We start from the raw sequence: 20174 nt of genomic DNA, 5'->3' as shown, positions 1-20174 counted from the left end.
AAGAAATTCAACTCAAATTAGCTTAAGCACAGAAGGAACTCCACTGGGTCATAGACATGAGAGAGAATTAATTTGGTTTAGCTCACTGTAATCAAAGGCAGAGGAGCAGGTCGCTGAGGCTTAGAAAGCAGAACTAGGACTTGATTTCTTTAAGATACATCCATTTATTCTTGTTCTAATTCTCTCCTTCTGCCTCTCCCCCTTTTGGGGACTTTCTATCCCCCTTCCTTTCTTCCCTCACCCCTCTTCCCCACCCCGATGTTTGTTGGCTTTATGCCACAGGCAGAGTGTCTCTCCAAATATTAGGGAAGATGGCAGCCACATTCTCATATTCTCCCAGTTAAGCCTCTTGGTAAAACAATGACTATTATATTTGATAACTCTTACATTAAGATACATCAATATTTTAATCTACTGTGAAGTACTTGCTGACAACTGGGACAATTTATGTTGTCAAAGGAAAGGTATTTTGTGTATTCACCAGCCTATTCTTGTGGTGAGGAGGTGAGGTGATGGTATTGGGAAGTGAGGTTTCCTGAGTAAAGGGGTGGTAGTCAGGCAAAAATATCGTACACCCATACAGTGTTATTGTTTTGGTAATGCTGTCTGTGGGAAAATAAGGATCCCCTAGGATACAATACTATAAATAAGTATTTCAGTCGCTTTTATGTATTGATTAGTAACAACAGTTGAGCTAAACTATATATGTCTTCATTGTTCCATGTCTTCTGGAGTTGTCCTTTCTCATCTTCATATTGAATTTTGGAGTTCTGCATACTTCTCATGCAGAACTTATCATACTTCAGAAACCACAAGCTGGAGATGAGCTAAAATATGTTTCCCAGAACTTGTCAGTATGCATTTTCTTATAAAGCAATCTGTTTCTCCATTTTCCTCATTAAAAATTAAAGCATCAAATGAAAATCGTTTATTGAATACAGACCATATGTTGGATCCTCTCTTCTTTAATTTCAACATGAGTCTTTTTATAATTTTATAAGAAGAGGTTTACTTGTTTTTAAAAATTCTTCAAAGCTGCCTATTTGTATATACAATCATTCTGTGAAATTCGTTCATTCAGTTGGTACTTTCTGTGCAGATGTATGTTATCAGATGTTGGTGATTGTTATCAAATGAGCAAATATTTCTTAAAAGTCACCATTTGACATAATTATGAAGGTTTTAATTTTTTTACTTAGCACCTAATGAAAGTGTATACTTCTCAATAGTGTTACAAAAGTAGGGAGACAGATTAAAAAATGACTGTGAAATCTTTACAGAAATAATTGGTGGATCCAGAATTTATTTTTATACCCTACAAGTACAAATTTTGTCAACTTTCTGGAAAATAATAAATATGGAGAATTTTTATTTGCCTACTTGATTTTAATTTAGTTTTTGCCTTTGAATATACTTTGTTTTATTTCTGTATACTTTTCATCCATAATCTGGTTTAATCAGATTCCTTAAATATCAGGTTCATTTTATCCTTGCAACTTTCATTTTGAGTTGTTACAAAGAGATGGTCTGTTAAGAAAAAAGGCTTTATCTTTAAAAGTGACAGTGTTGGTGAGGATGGGGAGAAAAGGGATCCCTTCTACTCTGTTGGTTGGAATGTAAATTGGTGCAGCCACTATGGAAAGCAGTACAGTTTCCTCAAAAAGCTAAAAATAGAATATCATTTGACCCAGTAATCCCACCTCTAGAAATTTACCTGTAGAAAACAAAACCCCTGATTCAAAAAGATATGTACACCCCTATATTTATTGTTGCATTTACAATAGCCAAGGTACAGAAACAACCAAAATTTCTATCAATGGATGAATGGGTAAAGAAGAGGTGATACGTAGACACAATGGAATATTATTTATCTACGAAAAAGATAAGAAATCCTGACATTTACGACAACATGGATGGAGCTAGATAGAGGGTATTTGGCTTTGAAATAAGCCAAGTGAAGAAAGACAAATACCATATGATTGCATTTATTTGTGGAATCTATAAACAGTATAAAATGAATAAACTAGCAGTATACTCATAGTCAATGAGAAGTGACTGGGAAGCTGTTGGGGTGGGAAGGTGTGGAGGCTGAGGGCAATAAAAGAGCACAAAAACTGTCAATAATATTACAAGTTGGTCACAGGGATGGAAGTGCAGTATGGAGAATAAAGCCAATGATTTTGTAACATCCTCCCATGCTGACAGATAGTAATTGCATTAGTGGGGGTAAGGATTTAATAATATGAGTAACTGGTGAACCAACGTGTCGTATACTTGAAACCAATGTAAGATTGTATATCAGCTATACTTCAATAAAAAAAAATACACTTAAAAAAGAGAGGACAGTGCTTTTATTATGGTCATGTAAACATCCCATCAGGAATTCATTAGGGGGTATGGGTCAGAGTCTTAAATCACATTGCCTGCCTGCTCTCATTTCCCAAGTCATCTTTCAGTATGTATAGCTTTACTGTTTTCTTGATTTCATTTAATTCTTCAGGGGATTTATTTAATCTGTGAATTAAAAATAAAATCTATTATTAGTAGCTTTCTAAAGCTGAAATAAGTATGACCAAATCTAAATTTTTAAATTAAAAGAATAATGACACTTAAATTATTTCTGTCTTTTCTGTCCCATAGTCCAAAATGTCAGGAGAAGTTTTTATGTTGGAAATATTCTTGCCAATGGGGAGTTATATATTTGGAGTTAAGGAGATTTCTTGAATGTCAAGTCATCTAAGATTTTTCATCAAGTTGAAGGGAAGATTTTGTAAAGGAATGGGAGTCCTAATTCCAGTTTCCAGCAAGTGAGATTTTTGAAGTGACAGTGTTGATAAGATTCTTTTTTTTTTCTCTATCAGCATTTCTATTTGAAATTACCAGGGAGTTTAGGTTCCACTGGGTGGTTATGAAAAATTTGTCAGCTTGGTTAGAATGTTCAGTAACATAATGACATTAGTTAACTAAATTGCTTCCTTAATGAGGGCATATGACATTGGGCTTTTAAATGATAGCCTAAAGATTTTTAGAGATATGTAGATTAGAAGATTCAATAAATGAAAACTAGTAAAAGAATATAAAAATCCTTTGCACAGCAATTATGAAACATCTTTGTTGTATGAATTTCTTATAATAACTCTCTGAGCGGTCAAAGCTATTAGGCTTGTATGACAACAGATGTTCTTGGCCCAAGGCCACGATCTGCAATGATAAAGAAGGGTGTATAGCCTACTTTCCTCAGTCTCTGAAGTCCCTTTAGCTGCCAGAGCTGGGTTCAACTCCTCACCTCCAGCCTGAGATTGACTTCACATTCCGGATCCAGTCTTATCTCCAGTTAGAGAAATCCTAAAGACCCTTTGGTCATCAGCCACTTAGGAATTCAGTCACTGCCGTCGCTTTAATGTTAAACCCGAGCCAGGACTTTTTCATGATTCTTTAGGTCTAAACTCCTGGTATGTATCTCAGTTTCAGTGCATGGGCATCCGGATGATTCTAATGTGCCTAAATCCATGGTTTGGTTCCTTAGTGGTTCGACTCCCTTGAGGACTGTGATCCTGACTGTGGCCCAAGTCTGCCATTCATGTGACTGCAATCCTGGTTCGTATTCCTTGACTGTCCTGACGCCTGTCCCCTCGGCGAGGTCATCTGCTCACTGTTTCCACCATTCCCCCGGTGCTCTGTGCTGCATTCCTCATGACGCTCTCGGGCTGCCAACTGTCTGCCCGCACCTCCTTGCGCTCTCTGCGGGGGGCCCACCCTGGTCGCCTCTGCCATGTCAAAGGTCTCTGAGCTCTAACCACACCTCAGGAGGCTTGTGGAGATGGTGACTGTGGCACTGACAATAGCCTACCTGTTATTTAGCCATTTTGCCTCTAACTTCCAGTCTTAGTTGTGTTTTTTTCTAACTTTGGAAACTTGCTATTTCATTCAAAGGTGGGGAATACTCAATAAGAGATAAATGACAGTCTTGCTTGTCTGGGACAGCCCCATCTCATAAGAGGTAAGAACTTCCCCAGGTGACTGTGATCATCCATGATAGGTTACATTTATACAGTCCTCCCTATGTGCCAGATTCTCTTCTAAGTACTTTTCAGGTATTAATGTGCATAGCAAATTATCTAGCATCAGCAGATGCGAGGCAATGTCACATTTTAAATACAGTAGGACAGTCAAATTTCTCAGATTTCACCAAGACAAGGCTTAACTTGTCTCCTCACGTACTAACATTACCAACGTTCAGCATCAGGAGAAAAGGCTAATGTCAGAATTGTGTAGACTTTACAGAACAAATACAAAGAAGGAAGTGTACACACCTCTACCTAACTTTATGGAAAGAACAGAGGTGGAAGTAAAATGTTCAAATAAAAAAAGGAATCTAGGATGTTAGTAGGTGGTAATACTCATGGATTAAAAGAAGCAAACAAAACCTAGGATATTAGAGAGTTGTAAACACAAGCACCTCTCCTGCTGGTGGAAAAAGGAAGACAAATGCAGCCTAATTTGATGTGATATTTATAATATTCTTACATATTAAGCAAATCACACTTCTCTCAATTTCTTTTCCTCCTTATTTTCAAAAGCATTTTGCATGAATGTGTACATGTGGTTTCCCTTAATATTAGTAATGAGTATAACAAAAATAATGGGGACATCTATAACAACCCCACCTCATGAAACCTAGAGCCCATTAGTGATACGGGCAAGGAAACAGGCAATCTCAGGGTGGGGCGGCTGGGCGGAGGCACCGAACTGGGTTTAGGATTCAGTCTCAGCTATACCGCATACGGACTAGGTTACTTCAGACAAATTATTTTCTATCAACATGTTTCTTCATCCATAAAGTTGGGATAATAATTGTAAATGATATAGGGTTGTGGGGATTACATAAATCCAAACAAATATGCTCGACTAAATATGTAATAGACTGACATTGCCAGTTTGCCTGGCACTTAGGGTGAGGGTATAGATTTGGGAAAGTATGTACTACGGTCTCTTATACACAATCCTAAAATCCTAAATTCTCTGGAAAATAGTACATTTTTGGAAATACTTCATTGCAAAACTTCACAGGAGGAACTACAGGAGGAAGGGATGGTAGGAAAGATGAAAAATTCGCTTTGACAGAGTGAGCCTGCAGAGCTTGGGGCCATGCATAGGAATGTTCAGTAGTTTTTGGATATAAGGATACGCCCATATGCATGGTATATATGGGATTAGGAAATTTTGAGTGGGAATGATCAACATATTCATGGTAAGTAAAACTAAGAGAGTAGGTGACATCACCCAGAGAGAATGTTGAGAGAGAGGAGAGAACAGATTCCTGAAGACAAATAACATTTAAAATACAAGCTAGGAAGAGAGCAGGTAAAGGAGACTGAGAGAGAGAGAGAGAGAGGATCTTTGGGATAAAAAAACCTTATGTAGGTGCAATGTCAAAAGCCAGTGCAAGCTATCAGGCCATGGATAGTCATGGACATTAATGTCTGAGCCAGTGAAGGTTATATGAGATTTTCTGGAAATTCAATTGTCCCCCTTCCAAGTCTAAGCTTACATTCATATGGCAGGTTATGTCTAATCATATCCTTGGATAACCTCCTCTAAAGCCAGGTCCCTGTCATGAATATCAGGATTATACGAGGCGATGTCCACTCACGCATGACCACCATTCATGTCTCAGCCTCCCCAGGTGAACACAGCCTGGTACAAGTACTTTCGTCAAATGAGGACTGAAAAATTATAATGAGTATTAGTTATCCAGATGCTTCTGAGAGTAAACTTGGGCCTTCAGCCCAGCTATAGGACCTTGCCTGCACATTTTAAATAAAATACTTTTTATCAGCTCACAATATTATTGTGTTTCATTGTTGAAGTTCTGCAGTCATTGCTACTTGGGATCCAAGCCCAGCAACACCTGGGCTGGCTATGTGACACTAGACATGTTATTGAACCTTTCTCAGTCTGTCTCGTCATTTATGAAATGGGAGTAATGCTCTCACATAACTTGCAGGGCTGTTGCATTGAACGAAATAGTCCTCATAATCCTTATGAAGCACATAGTTAAGTATCTGGAAGGTAGTAAAATAAATTAATAGAAGTTGACTATTATTACTATCATTGTGATTATAGAAAATAAGAGGAAATTCAGAGTTCTTTTCCTAGTGGAGTTTGTTGTTTTTAAGATTGGGTGAATATTGGAGGAGAGAATTAACTTACTTGGAAAAAACTTGAATTAAAATCTAAAGAATCATTTAGAATATTACAGATAGCTTAAAAGGAGAAATTAAATATGAGCTGTATTGTTTTGAAAGAACACAATCAACCATGAAACATTTCAAAAATTTAATTTGAAAAAAGGTTAATTATCTTTGCAATGTCAAGTACATTTTTAAATGAAGGATTCTTTATTCTTTAGAAAACATGCCTAAGACATATTCACTTGTTAATTTAATGCCATGTGTAGTGAACCCCCAACTCTTATACAGAATATAAACTATTTTAATATATCTTAACATGAAGCCTTACCACAGACTATGTTGACTTTAGCTGCTAAAATTAGATACTTTTCGACTTTCCTCCCATTGAATTAGAATTTGCCTTGGTCTGACACGAGTAAGAAGCTTTTTATTTGCTCTGTATTGCTGGGAAGGATTTTAATTGATTCCATGGTTCTTAGTCAACTATCACTTTATTTCTCAACAAATGATTCAGACCTATGGGAGTCATGCCATGATTTAACAGCAGGAAAAAAAATTGCAGTGGAGAAAAGGTTGTGCTGGTTTACATGAGAGTGAATGGAATGCTCCTGATTTACACTTGGAGATTTTGTGCTTTGCAGTTTTTCTCCAACTGAGAGGGAAGGCTAGGTGGGTCACTCACTGTACATTTTCTTTTTCAATCTGATTTTTGCCCAGTGGCATGTATTTATCCTTGTACATTAATATAAATGTGTGTGTGTGTTTACAATTAGGACTTTATGTCCATGGGATTTCTTTGTTCAAATTGCACTGACTGAAGCATAGCCATCAAATCTACAACCAACTCTTGAGTGAATTATGCTCTTGGCCTCAGTTTTCTCATGGGTAAGATAAAGCTTATAATTTAAAAGGAGTTATTAGAAGAACTGAGATAATGGGTATAAAATAGCTGATTCAGTGCCTGAGTCAATAGATGCTTAATAACTGCTTGATTTCTTCCCTTCCATCTTTCACAGCCTTGACTTCTGGCCCAAATCATACTTCAACTGCCATCAGATCTCTTCTTTTATTTCCAAAATCACCATGTAATTTATTCCCACTGTTAACCTAAAGCAGACAAGTGAACTAAATATGATAATACTGTTTCAGAGATTTTCCAGTTGTAAATATGACAAGCTATCATAAAGACAGTCATTCACTTTAACAGGATTATCTAATTATGAAATAAATATGACTCTCCAGGCTTTCAATGTATTTATGATGGAAAATGACAGTGTAAATGGCATGTCTATTAATGGATGAGGGTTTCGATAAAAGGACAAACAACCTCAAATTATTTCCTCCTCAGGCACCCAGGAAGATGGGTTATAATTTTTACTTCCCACCATTATGTAGAGACTGTGATGTTCTGTTTCTCTCTGGTCAAATGCATTTATCCCTACTGACAGCTCCTATACTATAAGGTGGTCTTAGTTACTCACAATCTCTCTGTCCTCCAAAAATGTGCCTCTTCGTTGTTGATGTCTCTGGCTATGCTAGCTGCTGTGCTTTAACTTATCTTCCAAGTATTTTTGCTAGTGAGCCTGTTTTGTCACTTAATGTTTTGAATTATTTGTAGTTAATGGTGATGAGATTGGTATAGGGGTTGAAATTGGTCTCATGTAGGCATGGTTATTGAGCATTGCTGTAGTTCTGCGAGACTTTAGTTTGCTTTTAGGCTTCTGCTGTATTGGATCCTAAAGCTGGTCTTCTGTGTTGCTAGAGGAGAGACAATATATGTTTAAAATTTGTAATAACAAAATTTTATAAATGGACATTTCTGGGCATCTCCTTCAGGCCAGTATCAGTTCTGGGACCAGAAGATTAGTATAGCAGAGATGTCCACAGGCAGGGTGACTATGTCCAGCACAGCCACAATAGCTGTAAGAGGTTGTTACACTGTGTGAGCAACAGTCCAGATCTTGCTGCCTGAGCCCTTCGTGACTGACTAGCTTATTGTTTAGTGAAGAGGGGCTTCAGTGAAAACAAAACCAAAAAACCCACAAAGCATAGTTTGTCTAATGGGAAATTTTTTCTAGGCTTGATGTAATTTTTTTCTGCTCCCTTTAACTGGCTTATTGAAAATAGACATCTGTTATGTTTGCCTGCCCCACACCCATACTTCCCCCCTCCCTCTCTCTCTCTTTCTGTCTATACACACACACCACACATATATGCACACATATATAATTCCATTTAAATTTATTGGCTTAGGCTATATCTTTCTTTTTCATTTTATTGTAGTAAAAATGCTTAACATGACATCTACTCTCTTAACAGATTTTTAATATACAATATGATCTTGTTAACTATAGACACAATCTGTACAATCTCTAGAACTTACTTATCTTGCATTAGTGAAACTTTATTCTGTGGATTTAACAACTCCCCATGTTCCACTCCCCCTCTCCCTCACAACCATCTTCCTGTTCTCTGCTTCTATGAGCTTGACTATTTTTGATACTTCATCTAAGTGGAATCATGCAGTATTTGTCCTTCTGTGACTGTGTGACTGGCTTATTTCACTAAAGCATAATGTCCTCGGGTTCACTCATAAATGGCAGGATTTTCTTCTTCTTTATGGCTGAATAATATTATATTGTTTGTTAATACTACATTTTCTTTATCCATTGATGAATATTTAGGTTGTCTCCACATCTTGGCTATTGTGAACATGGGAGCACTAATATCTTGTCAAGATTTTGAATAAGAATGGCTATTATTTAAAAAAAGACAAGTGTTTATGAGGATTTGGAGAAATTGGAACCTTTTTACACTGTTAGTGGGAATGTAAAATAATGCAGCTGACATGAAAACAGTATGGAGGTTTCTAAAAAATAATAAAGAACTGCCATATTCTATAGCAATCCCATGTTCTTTTTATCTGATAGCAAACAGCACATCCATTTCAGTCCATGTGGTTCAAATGAGGTTAACCTCAATACTGGGTGTGAGTCTGTGATGAAAGCCCAAGTCATGCTCCTTTGATTCAGCTACAGGGGGACACCTTAGGGCTCCTGATGGTCCCCTAAGTAAGTCCTGGCAAACGTCCTTAATTATAAGGATTAAGATAAATTATACAATCTTGTAGGCTGGAAGAATATACTTAAAAAGAAAAAAGAATCAGAGAAATTAGTATTCTAATTTGCAACACCAGAGTTTGAAAGACAGTTATAGACTATGGAGGGAAAAGCACAGTACCCCAAGAGTCCAATACGTAGTTAGGATAAAAGTCATCTGCTAGGGTATGGTGGAGAGGATAAAGTATTGCAGATATTCATCATTCAGAGAGTACAACGTCGTCTATGTACCTCTTAAGGGAGAATTGTTGGAGCATGTACTCTAACAGAATAATAATGTGTCAGGTCAGAGACTTCCAGATAGAAGAAGAAGAAGGAGATGAGAATACACGTGGTGAGTAATGACTTGATGTACCTTTCTATCTATCTGTCTATCTGTCTGTCTATCTATCTATCTATCTATCTATCTATCTATCTATCTATCTATCTATCTACTATCTAAATTGATAATAGGATGAAGGAATATGTATTATTCAAATGCCAAATAGTGATTATTAAAATGGAAAGATATCAAAAGATAGTTATTCATAATCTAGAACTTAATTTAATATGTCATTTAGCAAAATATGGGAGTTGTGAGTTCAGGAGGAAGATCAAGGAAAAAGATATGCTCCCGAGGTGGCAGAAACACACACAAGTTTTATTTGATTAGCAAATAAATTGGTTTACAAGCAAGGGATGTTCCTCACCGCATGAGATTTTCCATGGGTATGCATGATTAGGCATGCTGTAAAATGGCTGAATGTCTGCATATTTGGGTTATATTTAAAACAATGTGTAAAAATTTGAGTTGGGTATTGGCAGGCTTTTGAGCTAACAGTACCAGTCTGCTGTGCAGAAGTAAAGAAACAAAGCACCAATACCCCAGGGCTATCTTTGGCTCATTTATGTAACAAGTTGGTAATGGGGAGCATGTACTCTATTGTCTACTCTGGAGGCGGGGAGAAAGAATGGGAAACGAGAGCACTCTAAATGTTTTACCTCGTAGGGATTGGGTACAGGAGGCAGCAGGGGGATATGTTGTCTTAATGGATAAGAAGCATTTTACGTTTTTGTAATTGAGAAATATTTCCTTATAAGTGCTTATAAAAGGAAAATAAATGACCAGAATTGAAAAGTGAAGTAGAATTTCCAAATCAACAAGGAACAAGCAAGCGAGAATGAATGATCAACAATTTGATCAGATCAACAAATTATTGGAACAGGAAAAATAGTTCTAAAAGGAAACATAAAATAAAACCATTAAATATACAGTTATATCAGTTTTACACTAAATATGAGTAGGCTGAATTTAGTCTCCTATAAAAAAGGCAGATTCAAAAATCGATTCCTGTGGTATGCTACTTAGGAGAAGCGCAAGAGCAGTGATATTATTATCAGACAAACGGTGAAAAGCATCCACTGACATACAGAAAGGTATTATGGAATAATAAAATGCCCACTTTTCAAAGAAAACAGTTGTCACAAATCTGAAAGCATCAAAAAGCTCACCTGCTAAATATGCATAGAAAAATCTATTAAAACTTCAAGGAAAATTTGATAAAATACAATTATAGTGGAAGCTTTCATATCTTAATATGACCATTTTGGAGTCAGATCTAGTAGACAAAATAATTGAGGACATAGAGGATTTGAATGACATCAAGAAACAACATATAAAAGCAATCTAGAAATTTACAGTATTGAATAGAAATACTGTCTTACCCATCTAGGAAATATTCATAATTAACTATATACTTTGCAATGAGGAAGACTAGCAAAAAAGATAGAACTTTTATAAATTAACTGCTACATTTAGTATCAGATTAAAATAAAATCAACCACAAATAAGGAGACTCCAACCTCCTCAATGACTGGAACTGAAGAGCCACACTCTTAAATTAATTGTGGATCAAAAAAGATATTAAAGCCAAAATTATAAATTTTAAAATATTTTGAAAACATTGTAAATGAGAATACTTAATGAAATTAAATAGCTTTACCAAAAGCTCTAATTCAGGAATAACTTCAGACAATGATTCAAAAAAGTAAGTTTATGTTTTTTAAAAAAAATTACAAGAAAAACACCCACCAGAAATAAATTAGGTAAAGGGAAATACTAACCTTTAGTCCTGTAGTAGAAATGAAGTACAAAGAATAAATACAGTAAAATGATTTTTCTTTGAGTATTCAAGAAAATCAATAAAACCTATTGAACTAAATTAAACAGAGAGAGAGAACAGTATTACAGATGTTTAGGAATAAGAAAGGTCACAGTCTACACAGAGTGACGTGACTAACAACATAAACAAACACTATATGCAACATAAAAATTATCAATAAAATTCCTAAAAGAAATTCAGATTACTATGTACATAGAGACACAGCATTGGAAAGACCCAATGAACCAAGACAGAAAACTTGGAAGATACTAAAGGAAAGATAGACACATTTTGCTATAAAACAATGAAAATGTGTATGGCAAAAGGTATTATAAATAAAATCAAAGGAAAAACTATAGATTTAGTTTCTTCTTTCTTTTTTGAGCATGAAGAAAGTGTGGAAGTATATACACTCTGGTCTATTACCACTGGTTGCATAGTAGTTTGGGCTGAGGAGGCAGAAATTGACAGGTTAGAGTAAAAAGAAATAAAAAGATTAATACAACAGACTGTAAGTATGACTTAAAACCTACAAATTCTGAATAGTAAAGCCCTTGAATCAAGCAACTACCTTATTCTAATAAAAACTGGGGAGAACACAGGTGAAAAAGACTTCTAAGGTACTAAAACTTAAAATTACTGTTAGCCATGTTGTTTAAGAAGAATGAATTGGAGACCCTTACCACAGCCCATTGTATATCCTTATAAAATATACATGTTGTATAAAGTTGTCATTGAAAATAGTAACACATTGGTCATCACCCCAGAAATTCCCTATGTAGTATGTGAACTTAAAAAACTACTAGTTTTCCTTTCCTTAAAAACTTAATTTTACTTTCCATGAAGCTATTCTCTTATCCAATTTTAAGCAGGTCTTTCAATTTCACTTACACGGATATTTTTGAAGTGGTAATGGTCCCATTAACTGCTTAAGAGCCCTGCTAATATCTAAGTGAATGTATTTTGCTGTGAATAATAACTAGTTTCTTAAGAAAAGATCATGGTATGATATCTGTTTTCCTTGTTCACCAAAAATCTTGGGGTAGAAGAAATCTTGACTTGTCTTTGTGCAAAGGAATACTTTCAGATTTTATACTTCAAAATTACTAGCATAGAGTGGCGTTTGTTACAGTGAATACAAACCAACATCATATATTAGTTTGACATATAAAGACAATCTAACATATTTCTACAATAGAGGCACTATTCTTCCTAGAAACACAGAAAAGCTGACTTGGGCCTGGCTTGGACATTTACTGACCATGGGGTTTAGGACATGTTACTGCATTTCTCTGAGTCTCACTTAATACAACAGAATCATTTTGGTACCTACCTAGAGGATTTGTTGTGAAAGTCATATTATTTTACATAAGAGGCCTTTGAAAGCAAGAACTCTTGTATGTATGTATGAAGTACTGTAGCCACGACTCAGACACTTGCTTCAGGCTGATCTCCAAGGACCTCTATGTTCCCCTAGAGTCCTGCCTTCTGCTCTCTCTCCTTGCGCTGGTAGTCAGCTCTGTCTGAAATTACATCCCAGATTGTTTTAGAACAGTGTGATTGAGTGATTTTTTTTCTTTTTTGGAAGTCTTTCTTTAACCTTTTCTGTTAGAACTTATATTTTACTTGTCGTTCTCCAGATACTTCTAGGAAAGAATTTATCTGTAGTCCAAATCTAAACACTGAGAGATAATGTTTAAATAATAATACTAAAGATTATCTTATTTTTATCCTTTGCATAAAAGAAGTATCATATTAGGAATCTGCAATTGGGTTGAATCTCAAAACAGGTACTTAAAATACAAAATAAAGTCAGTCTACTTGGAATCACTTAAATTCTGTAAAATGTGATTTCATAAAATAACTAAGGACATTTTCATATAGCAGCAATAGATGCCATATAGCCTTCTGGAAGAGATGATGTAAAGGTGTAATAAAATATTATGTTTCTTTTAACAGTATTCCTCAACATCAATATATTATATGGTTCTAAGTAATTACTGCAAGTAGATGTTTACCAGTACTACAGAAATTCTATTTCTGTTATAAAGGAAGCTATTTGTACTCAATACTTCAACATTATCTCTTTGAACTCTCTTTCTTTAATCACAATTTACAGAATTAATAAATCCAAATAAAATAATTCAATTTTTATATTGTTTCTACAATCTATAAGAGAATATTTTGGTAGGATAATTTTCTCTTGATGAAAGAAATGAACTATTTATTTTGGTGGTTTCTCTGTGTTAATATTACCTCACAGCTCCTGCAATGCTATTATGAATTTTGCCATAACATGATCTGATTATAATATAAATTATTAAAATGGTTTTAGCTTATGTAATTGTTTGGCCCTAGTTGTGGATTTAATTTTTTTTCTATTAAGTCATCACACTAACTTACAATAACTATTATCACTGCTTTAGTAATAACAGTAAATGAAAGAATGACATTAACTTCAGTTTTAATTAGTTGCAAATGAAGGGCACTATAGATTATTTAGTGTCACAATTCACATTTTTTTTGCAATTAGGTTGTATATATCATAAGCTATATCTATGTATATATGCCTATCATTTATATCATCTATCTATACATCTATATATCTATCAGCAGTTGAAGTAAAATAGGATATATAATTCCATTTGGAAAATAACGTGGTGTGGGGGAAGCACCATGAAATCTGACAGGATTAGTTTTCAGCTCTATCACTTATCGTGCTTTTACAATAACTTTTAAGCTGCTAAATTTCTGTTTGATTCTTTTATCAGTTTATCGGTAAGTAATACAGACGGTGCCTAAGTCCATTTCTCTTCATTTCAGAGAACAGCCTTGTCTGCCCAGTGGCTGTCAAAAATTAACATGCAAATCAGTCCCATGGGGATCTTGTTCAAATGTTGATTCTGAATTAGTCGGTCTGAGTTGGGCCCCAAGATTCTGCATTTCTAATAAGCAGATAGTCCATAGTCTGTCTGGCATAGTTAGTGTCAAAAGGTTGTAATGTGCATTGGGATGTATTAAAGACAAACAGACACAATCAGAGACTAGTCAGTGTGTTCATGTTCATTTTTTAGGGCCTTCTTACTTTCTTTCAACTAATATAGAAACTACCTGCTTTGACTCTTTGGAAGATTAGCTTCTATTAACATTTTATAACAACAGTGAAAGGCAGCATCTGAAGGATCATTTTTCAGGTAAGTTTTTATGGATTCCTTAGACCTTAGATAGTAGACACAGACTTGTTTATAATCCGAGGTGACTGGATAACAGAATTACGGTTGAGATGGTCAATAAATAGTGTTACTTTGTCTTTCTCTCCCTACTCTGCCTGGGTTTAGAAGCAATTTAGAGATAGAGATTTTTTAATAACATTTTTTGTATTGAAGTATTGTTGATATACAGTCTGGTTTCAAACATATCACATAGCGGTTCAGCAGTTACACATTATTAAATTCTCACCTCCACTAGTGCAGTTACTATCTGTCAACACAGGAAGATGTTATAGAATCATTGGCTGTATTTTCCATGCTATACTACTATCCCCATGACCAACTTATATTATGATTGAGGAATTTTGTGTCCTTTTATGCCCCTCACCTCCCTGCCCACCCACCCCAGCCCCATGGTAAGCACCAGTCCCTTCTCAGTGTCTGTGAGTCTACTGCTGTTTTGTTCATTCTGTTTGCTTTGTTCTTATATTTCAGAAATAAGTGAGATCATATGGTGTTTGTCTTTGCTGGCTTATTTCACTAAGCATAATACCCTCTAGATCCATCCATATTGTTGCAAATGGCATGGTTTCTTTTTATGCCTGAATAGTATTCCATTGTGTATATGTACCACATCTTCTTTATCCATTTATCTGTGGATGGACACTTAGGCACATTATCTCTATCTCTCTGTCTCTATCTCTATTTCTGTCTGTCTGTCTCTCTGTCTATATGTCATCTTGGTACTTACATATATATGAATTTAGAAAATTTCAGTTTTCTAGTCAAAAAGGCTGACTACCACTTTGCCCTTACATTAGAGAGATCCTCACAAGAAGGCCTCCCTCTGTGAGTTACAGAATGGGAGCATTTGCTTTCGGTGGGCAGGCTGGATGTCAAAAAAAGGTAGAGCAGAAAAGAGCTCAGCTACCTATGACCAGTATCTGCTCCAAAATTTTCCAAACAGATAATTCACATTTCCTCCCTTGAGAGAGAATTAAGAGGAGGGAAGAAAGTGGCCAATAAGTGACTTCAATGAACAAATTCCTCAACAAGGAATAGAAGTGTTCTTTCCTAATATTTCACATCTTTGTTCTCTTAATCCACTGGTTTAACCATAGGTTCAATATCCATTGTCAAAGGATTACATTTTTTGGACCTCTGTCTCAATTGGTCCAGAACCAGCAGAGTTGTAAGAGTAGAAATCATTATCTTGCATGTCAGACCAGGAAATTTGAGAAAGACACAAAGTGGGATTTAGAGATAAAAACTACTACGATATTCATGATGGGTGACTTAAGTCTTCAGATATGAGCAGGTAAGTACCACTTGGGTTTTTGGCTTATATTTTGCACTTTTAAAATTTTGTGTAATTGTGTGTGTTTGTGTGTGACTGGTTTTTTACCTGTCAGGTAGCTTCATGCCTGAAGCTTAATGAATACAGGCCACTGCATGTTGACCTTGATGCTATACTTTATGGCCCTCACCCAGACATCTGTGACTGCCTGTGGAATGGCAGATGAGCAGGCTACGTCTTTAAAAAAGCACCAGCCATTTAGGATGCCAGAGAATATGGGTTGCTGGTGTGAAATGAAATACACAGGCACAACTAGAACCTGGTATTAAAACATTAGACAAGCATTAAAACACAAAAAATGAGTGTTTTAGTCCTCAAAACAAGAAGTGCTTCAGTTAAAATAATTAAAAAGAAGGTGGCTGGTGGCTAAAAATAGCATGTGTCATGGAGCATGTGAGGTTCTATTGTAAACTGTGGGTAGGCAAGTCAATTCCTTTTACTGAATCTAGGATAAAGTGAGTGAACTGGTGATTAACAACTCCTGTGCCTGTTTCTAGATATAATTGTTCAGAAATTCAAGGAGGAACCTGAGAGTCTAGAAAAAACTGTTCAGTTTTATTGTCAGGAAAGGAATAGCAAAAGAATAAAATGAGAGGGAGGAACACAGGTTGATTAGCTGTAGGAACGGGGAGATTTCATGAAGAACTGTTCATAATTTAGAGAACAAACTGGAAGGATATGGAAAGGAACCAAGATGGCAGAGAAAACGGAGAGGAGATACAGCATCTGAAATGCCCCAACGGCGGGTTTTAGAACATGAACATCTGCCAGGTCTTAACCCATTATAATAAAGTCTATGAGAGGTATACTTTCAGAGTGCCAATGGGAACAATCAATCTAAAGGGGTAAAGGAAACTATAGGGAGATTGCCTTTTAAAACGACATTGGAAGAGATATAAAATGTGGCTGCCAGGGGTTTAGGCCTAGAGAAATGGGAGATATTGGTCAAGTCCAAAGTGTCAGTTATTTAAGATGAATAAATTCTGGAGAGCTAATGCCAAGCAATGTGACTTTAGTTAACAATGCTGTGTTATATACTTAAACATTTTGTTGTGCTAAGAGAGTAGATTTTATGTGTTCTCACCACAAAAAAAAAAAAAAGAAAAAGAAAATTAGGTGACAAGATAAATATACTAATAAAAGAAAATGACAACTATGGGAGGTGATGTGTGTTAATTAGCTTGATTGTAGTAATTATTTCACATTGTATATGTACATCAAAGTATCAAATTGTATACCTTAAATGTGTATGTTTTTTATTTGTCAATTATACCTCAGTTAAGCCGGCGGAGACAGTGGGGCAGAAGCCACATCACTTCTTTGAAGCACAATTTAGACAGTTTTATCAAAAAGCTATGTATAATTATTCTCACCCATGTTAGACTTTGTAAAAGTAGATTTCTTTTCCTAATAACTTTTCAACTGAACTATAGAGTTGGGGTTTTAAAGGGAAAGAGCGAGAAAGACAGGCACATTAGAGGGCACCCAGGCAAAATAATCATAGTTTGAGTCCAAGTTAGGGTTAGCTGTTCAAACAATGCTTTTGGTAGTCTCAACACTTTTTGACCTAATCTCACTGTGGGACATGAAAATGAGAGGGTTATGTTAGAAAATAAAATATCTGGCCCAGAAAACAAAGGGAAATATAACAGAAAATAGGCTCTTGTACACAGTAAGCATCATTGCCCTCCCTGAGAGTGAAGGAAAGGATCCAGCCTCAAAGAAAAGTCAATCATTTAAAACATAGCTGAGCCTTCTTGAAAGGAGCAGAAAACGGCAGAGAGAAAAAAGAAATATTAGAGCTATAGTCTTGACTGCCTGAAAATACGTAGCCAAAAAAAAAAAATGCTGTTAAATTTCTGGAACAATGAAATGTTGAAGTAAGGGTCATCAGTGGGTCACAACTGAGGGCTTTGTCCTCACTAAGCCCCAGAGTAACAGGCTTAAGAAAGACCAACTGCATCATCTGCTTGGGGATCTGAAGAGGCACATCTCCAGCTGATACAGTGTGGGAATCGGTCTGAGAGGCAGGCGACAACGTAGGGCTTATCAATTTCCTGGGAAAAGGTGATGATCACAGGCCCCATGGCCTAGGATGGAGTATGCACTAAGGTAAGCCTGAAGGTGCTAGAAATAAGGAGCTCAAATAAAAAAGAAGATGAAGTTTCAATTATATAGGAAGGAAAGGAAAGAAGCCCCAAGTTAAGTCCTGGTGACTGGGTTTGCCACCAACGTATATTTCTAAACTGGAGGAAACCAAGAATGCCATTTTCTGAGAGATAATAGAAGGCACGGTCAAGTCACCCAATTTTAAAGTTGCTAAAAGCCAACTTTAACCTCTTCGTATTAAATTATCCTTGACTGGATTTCCATTTCCAGTATATATATGGCCTGTGGACATCTGGCCTAGATGGATGGTACCTGAGAAGCTGAGAATCTATGTCTCCTCCCTCAGATATCCCTGGGTGTTGCTCTGGTGTTTGACAAAAGAACTGGGTTCTAGGAACATCACTTTTCATAGAGCAGCTGGGATGGCTGGGGATTACCTCGATTTGTGAATTTTGTCAGTGTGGAGCCACAGTCCTGATAGTCTTGTGTGGTCTCTTAACTCTGCAGACGTTTAATAGAGAAGCACTTGGATGGTTTTGGTGTTGACCTACTTTAAAGTGCTTCTCATGGAGGACAGCTCAGGTCTGCGCCCCTGAAGGAGCTGCAGATTAACCCAGGCATCAGGAGCTTCTCTGGTTGAGACTGAGAAGGAATTGGACCTTCACTTCTATTTGGACTTCCAGTTTATTTTAAATTTGGGATTTCAGCAACAACTCAGCAAGATAATTTGATTTTGAGCTCTGAATATTTTAGACCATTTATTTTTCCTAAAACTTTGACAGTGGAGGCTAGATTTAAATTTAGGGCTGTATTTCTGTTGTTAATTGTGTTATAAAATCTTTAAGATGTATTAAAAATATGGCTGAACATCTAATACTGCAGGATTGTGATTAGAGTGGGGGTGAATTTTCTAGAGTGGGGGTGAATTTTCAGCAGAGTCCAAAATGGCATTGGATTTGATTATTGTGCGTTGCGTGCGTGTGGAATCTCATACCCCTTCGGAGCCAAAATTTATGTTGCCCACAAACAGTCTCAAGAGCAAAAACTTGCAATTACTGGCTTGGGGCTGCATCACCGTGGATGTAGGAGTGTGGCAGCCCGGATGCTTCGTGATCTAGTGAAGAAATCTAGGAACTTCAAGGTCAAGGTACTTTTCTTTGCCTTGTTTTCCTGTACGTGTGTGGAGGGAGATCTCTTTGAGTAACAATTTCAGTTGCTCTCCATTCTCTGCCTAATGTCTTCCCCTAAGAAAAAGAGAGATTACTTACCTGATAAGGCATTTTGGAGACAAAGTTGAGCATACTTGGCTCAGTCTCTTTCTCTTTCCTTCTCTTCAGAGTCTCATAGCCTGCAGAGAGCCCACATTCTGCTCTGCTCATTTGTGGACTAAGATTTACTGAGTCAGTCCCCCATGGACAGGCCCCTGACTGTGCATCTGGGTACATGCACTTGGATATGCCCGCAGTGTATCAGTCAGATACTTAGTAAGGCCAATCAGCTGAACACCTAAATCATGTATGTCAGGATTGCTTTCATCAGTATAGTACAGGTGTTTGTTCTCCATCTGCCTGACTCCTGTGACTGTATCTTGATTAGTGTCAAATTTGGCTAGGGAAAAGATATCATTTATTGCTTTCTTCAGACTTTACTTTTGAGAATCATGACATTTCCTAGTAGTATAGATTGTTTTGTTAATATTTTTAAGGAAATATTCTCCTTATTATGAAATTATAATCTATTTCTAAAATCTTGGAGGTTGATTAGGCATATGATACTTTAACAAGTATAAAAGAATTTTGGGTCTAAAATGAAAAAAGGCACAGAAACATAGAATCAAGATTTTGTATGGCAATGATCTTTGAAATTGTCTATGCCAACCTATTCATTTTTTTTTTTAATGGTTGAAGAAACAGAGAGAAGGTACTAACTTAGGTCACACAACTGATCTGTGGCACAACGATTTCCTCTTTTTTTTTCTATAACCTTGACATGACCTGAGTTTATACTTAGTTGAATTAAAACAAAAATAAATGGATACCACAGTC

The 20174-nt window shown here is 36.2% G+C and overlaps 1 protein-coding gene across 2 annotated transcripts in view; it reads left to right on the top strand.

Moving 5' to 3' along the window:
* Nucleotides 1-20174, top strand: part of GPC5 (glypican 5) — a 1280510-nt gene that overhangs the window by 169996 nt on the left and 1090340 nt on the right. The window lies entirely within an intron of this gene.

The sequence above is a fragment of the Manis javanica genome, chromosome 9, assembly GCF_040802235.1.
Source record: "Manis javanica isolate MJ-LG chromosome 9, MJ_LKY, whole genome shotgun sequence".
Classification (NCBI taxonomy): Eukaryota; Metazoa; Chordata; class Mammalia; order Pholidota; family Manidae; genus Manis; species Manis javanica.
Note: the sequence above shows the minus strand (reverse complement) of the source record. Positions and strands in the feature narration are given on the sequence as shown.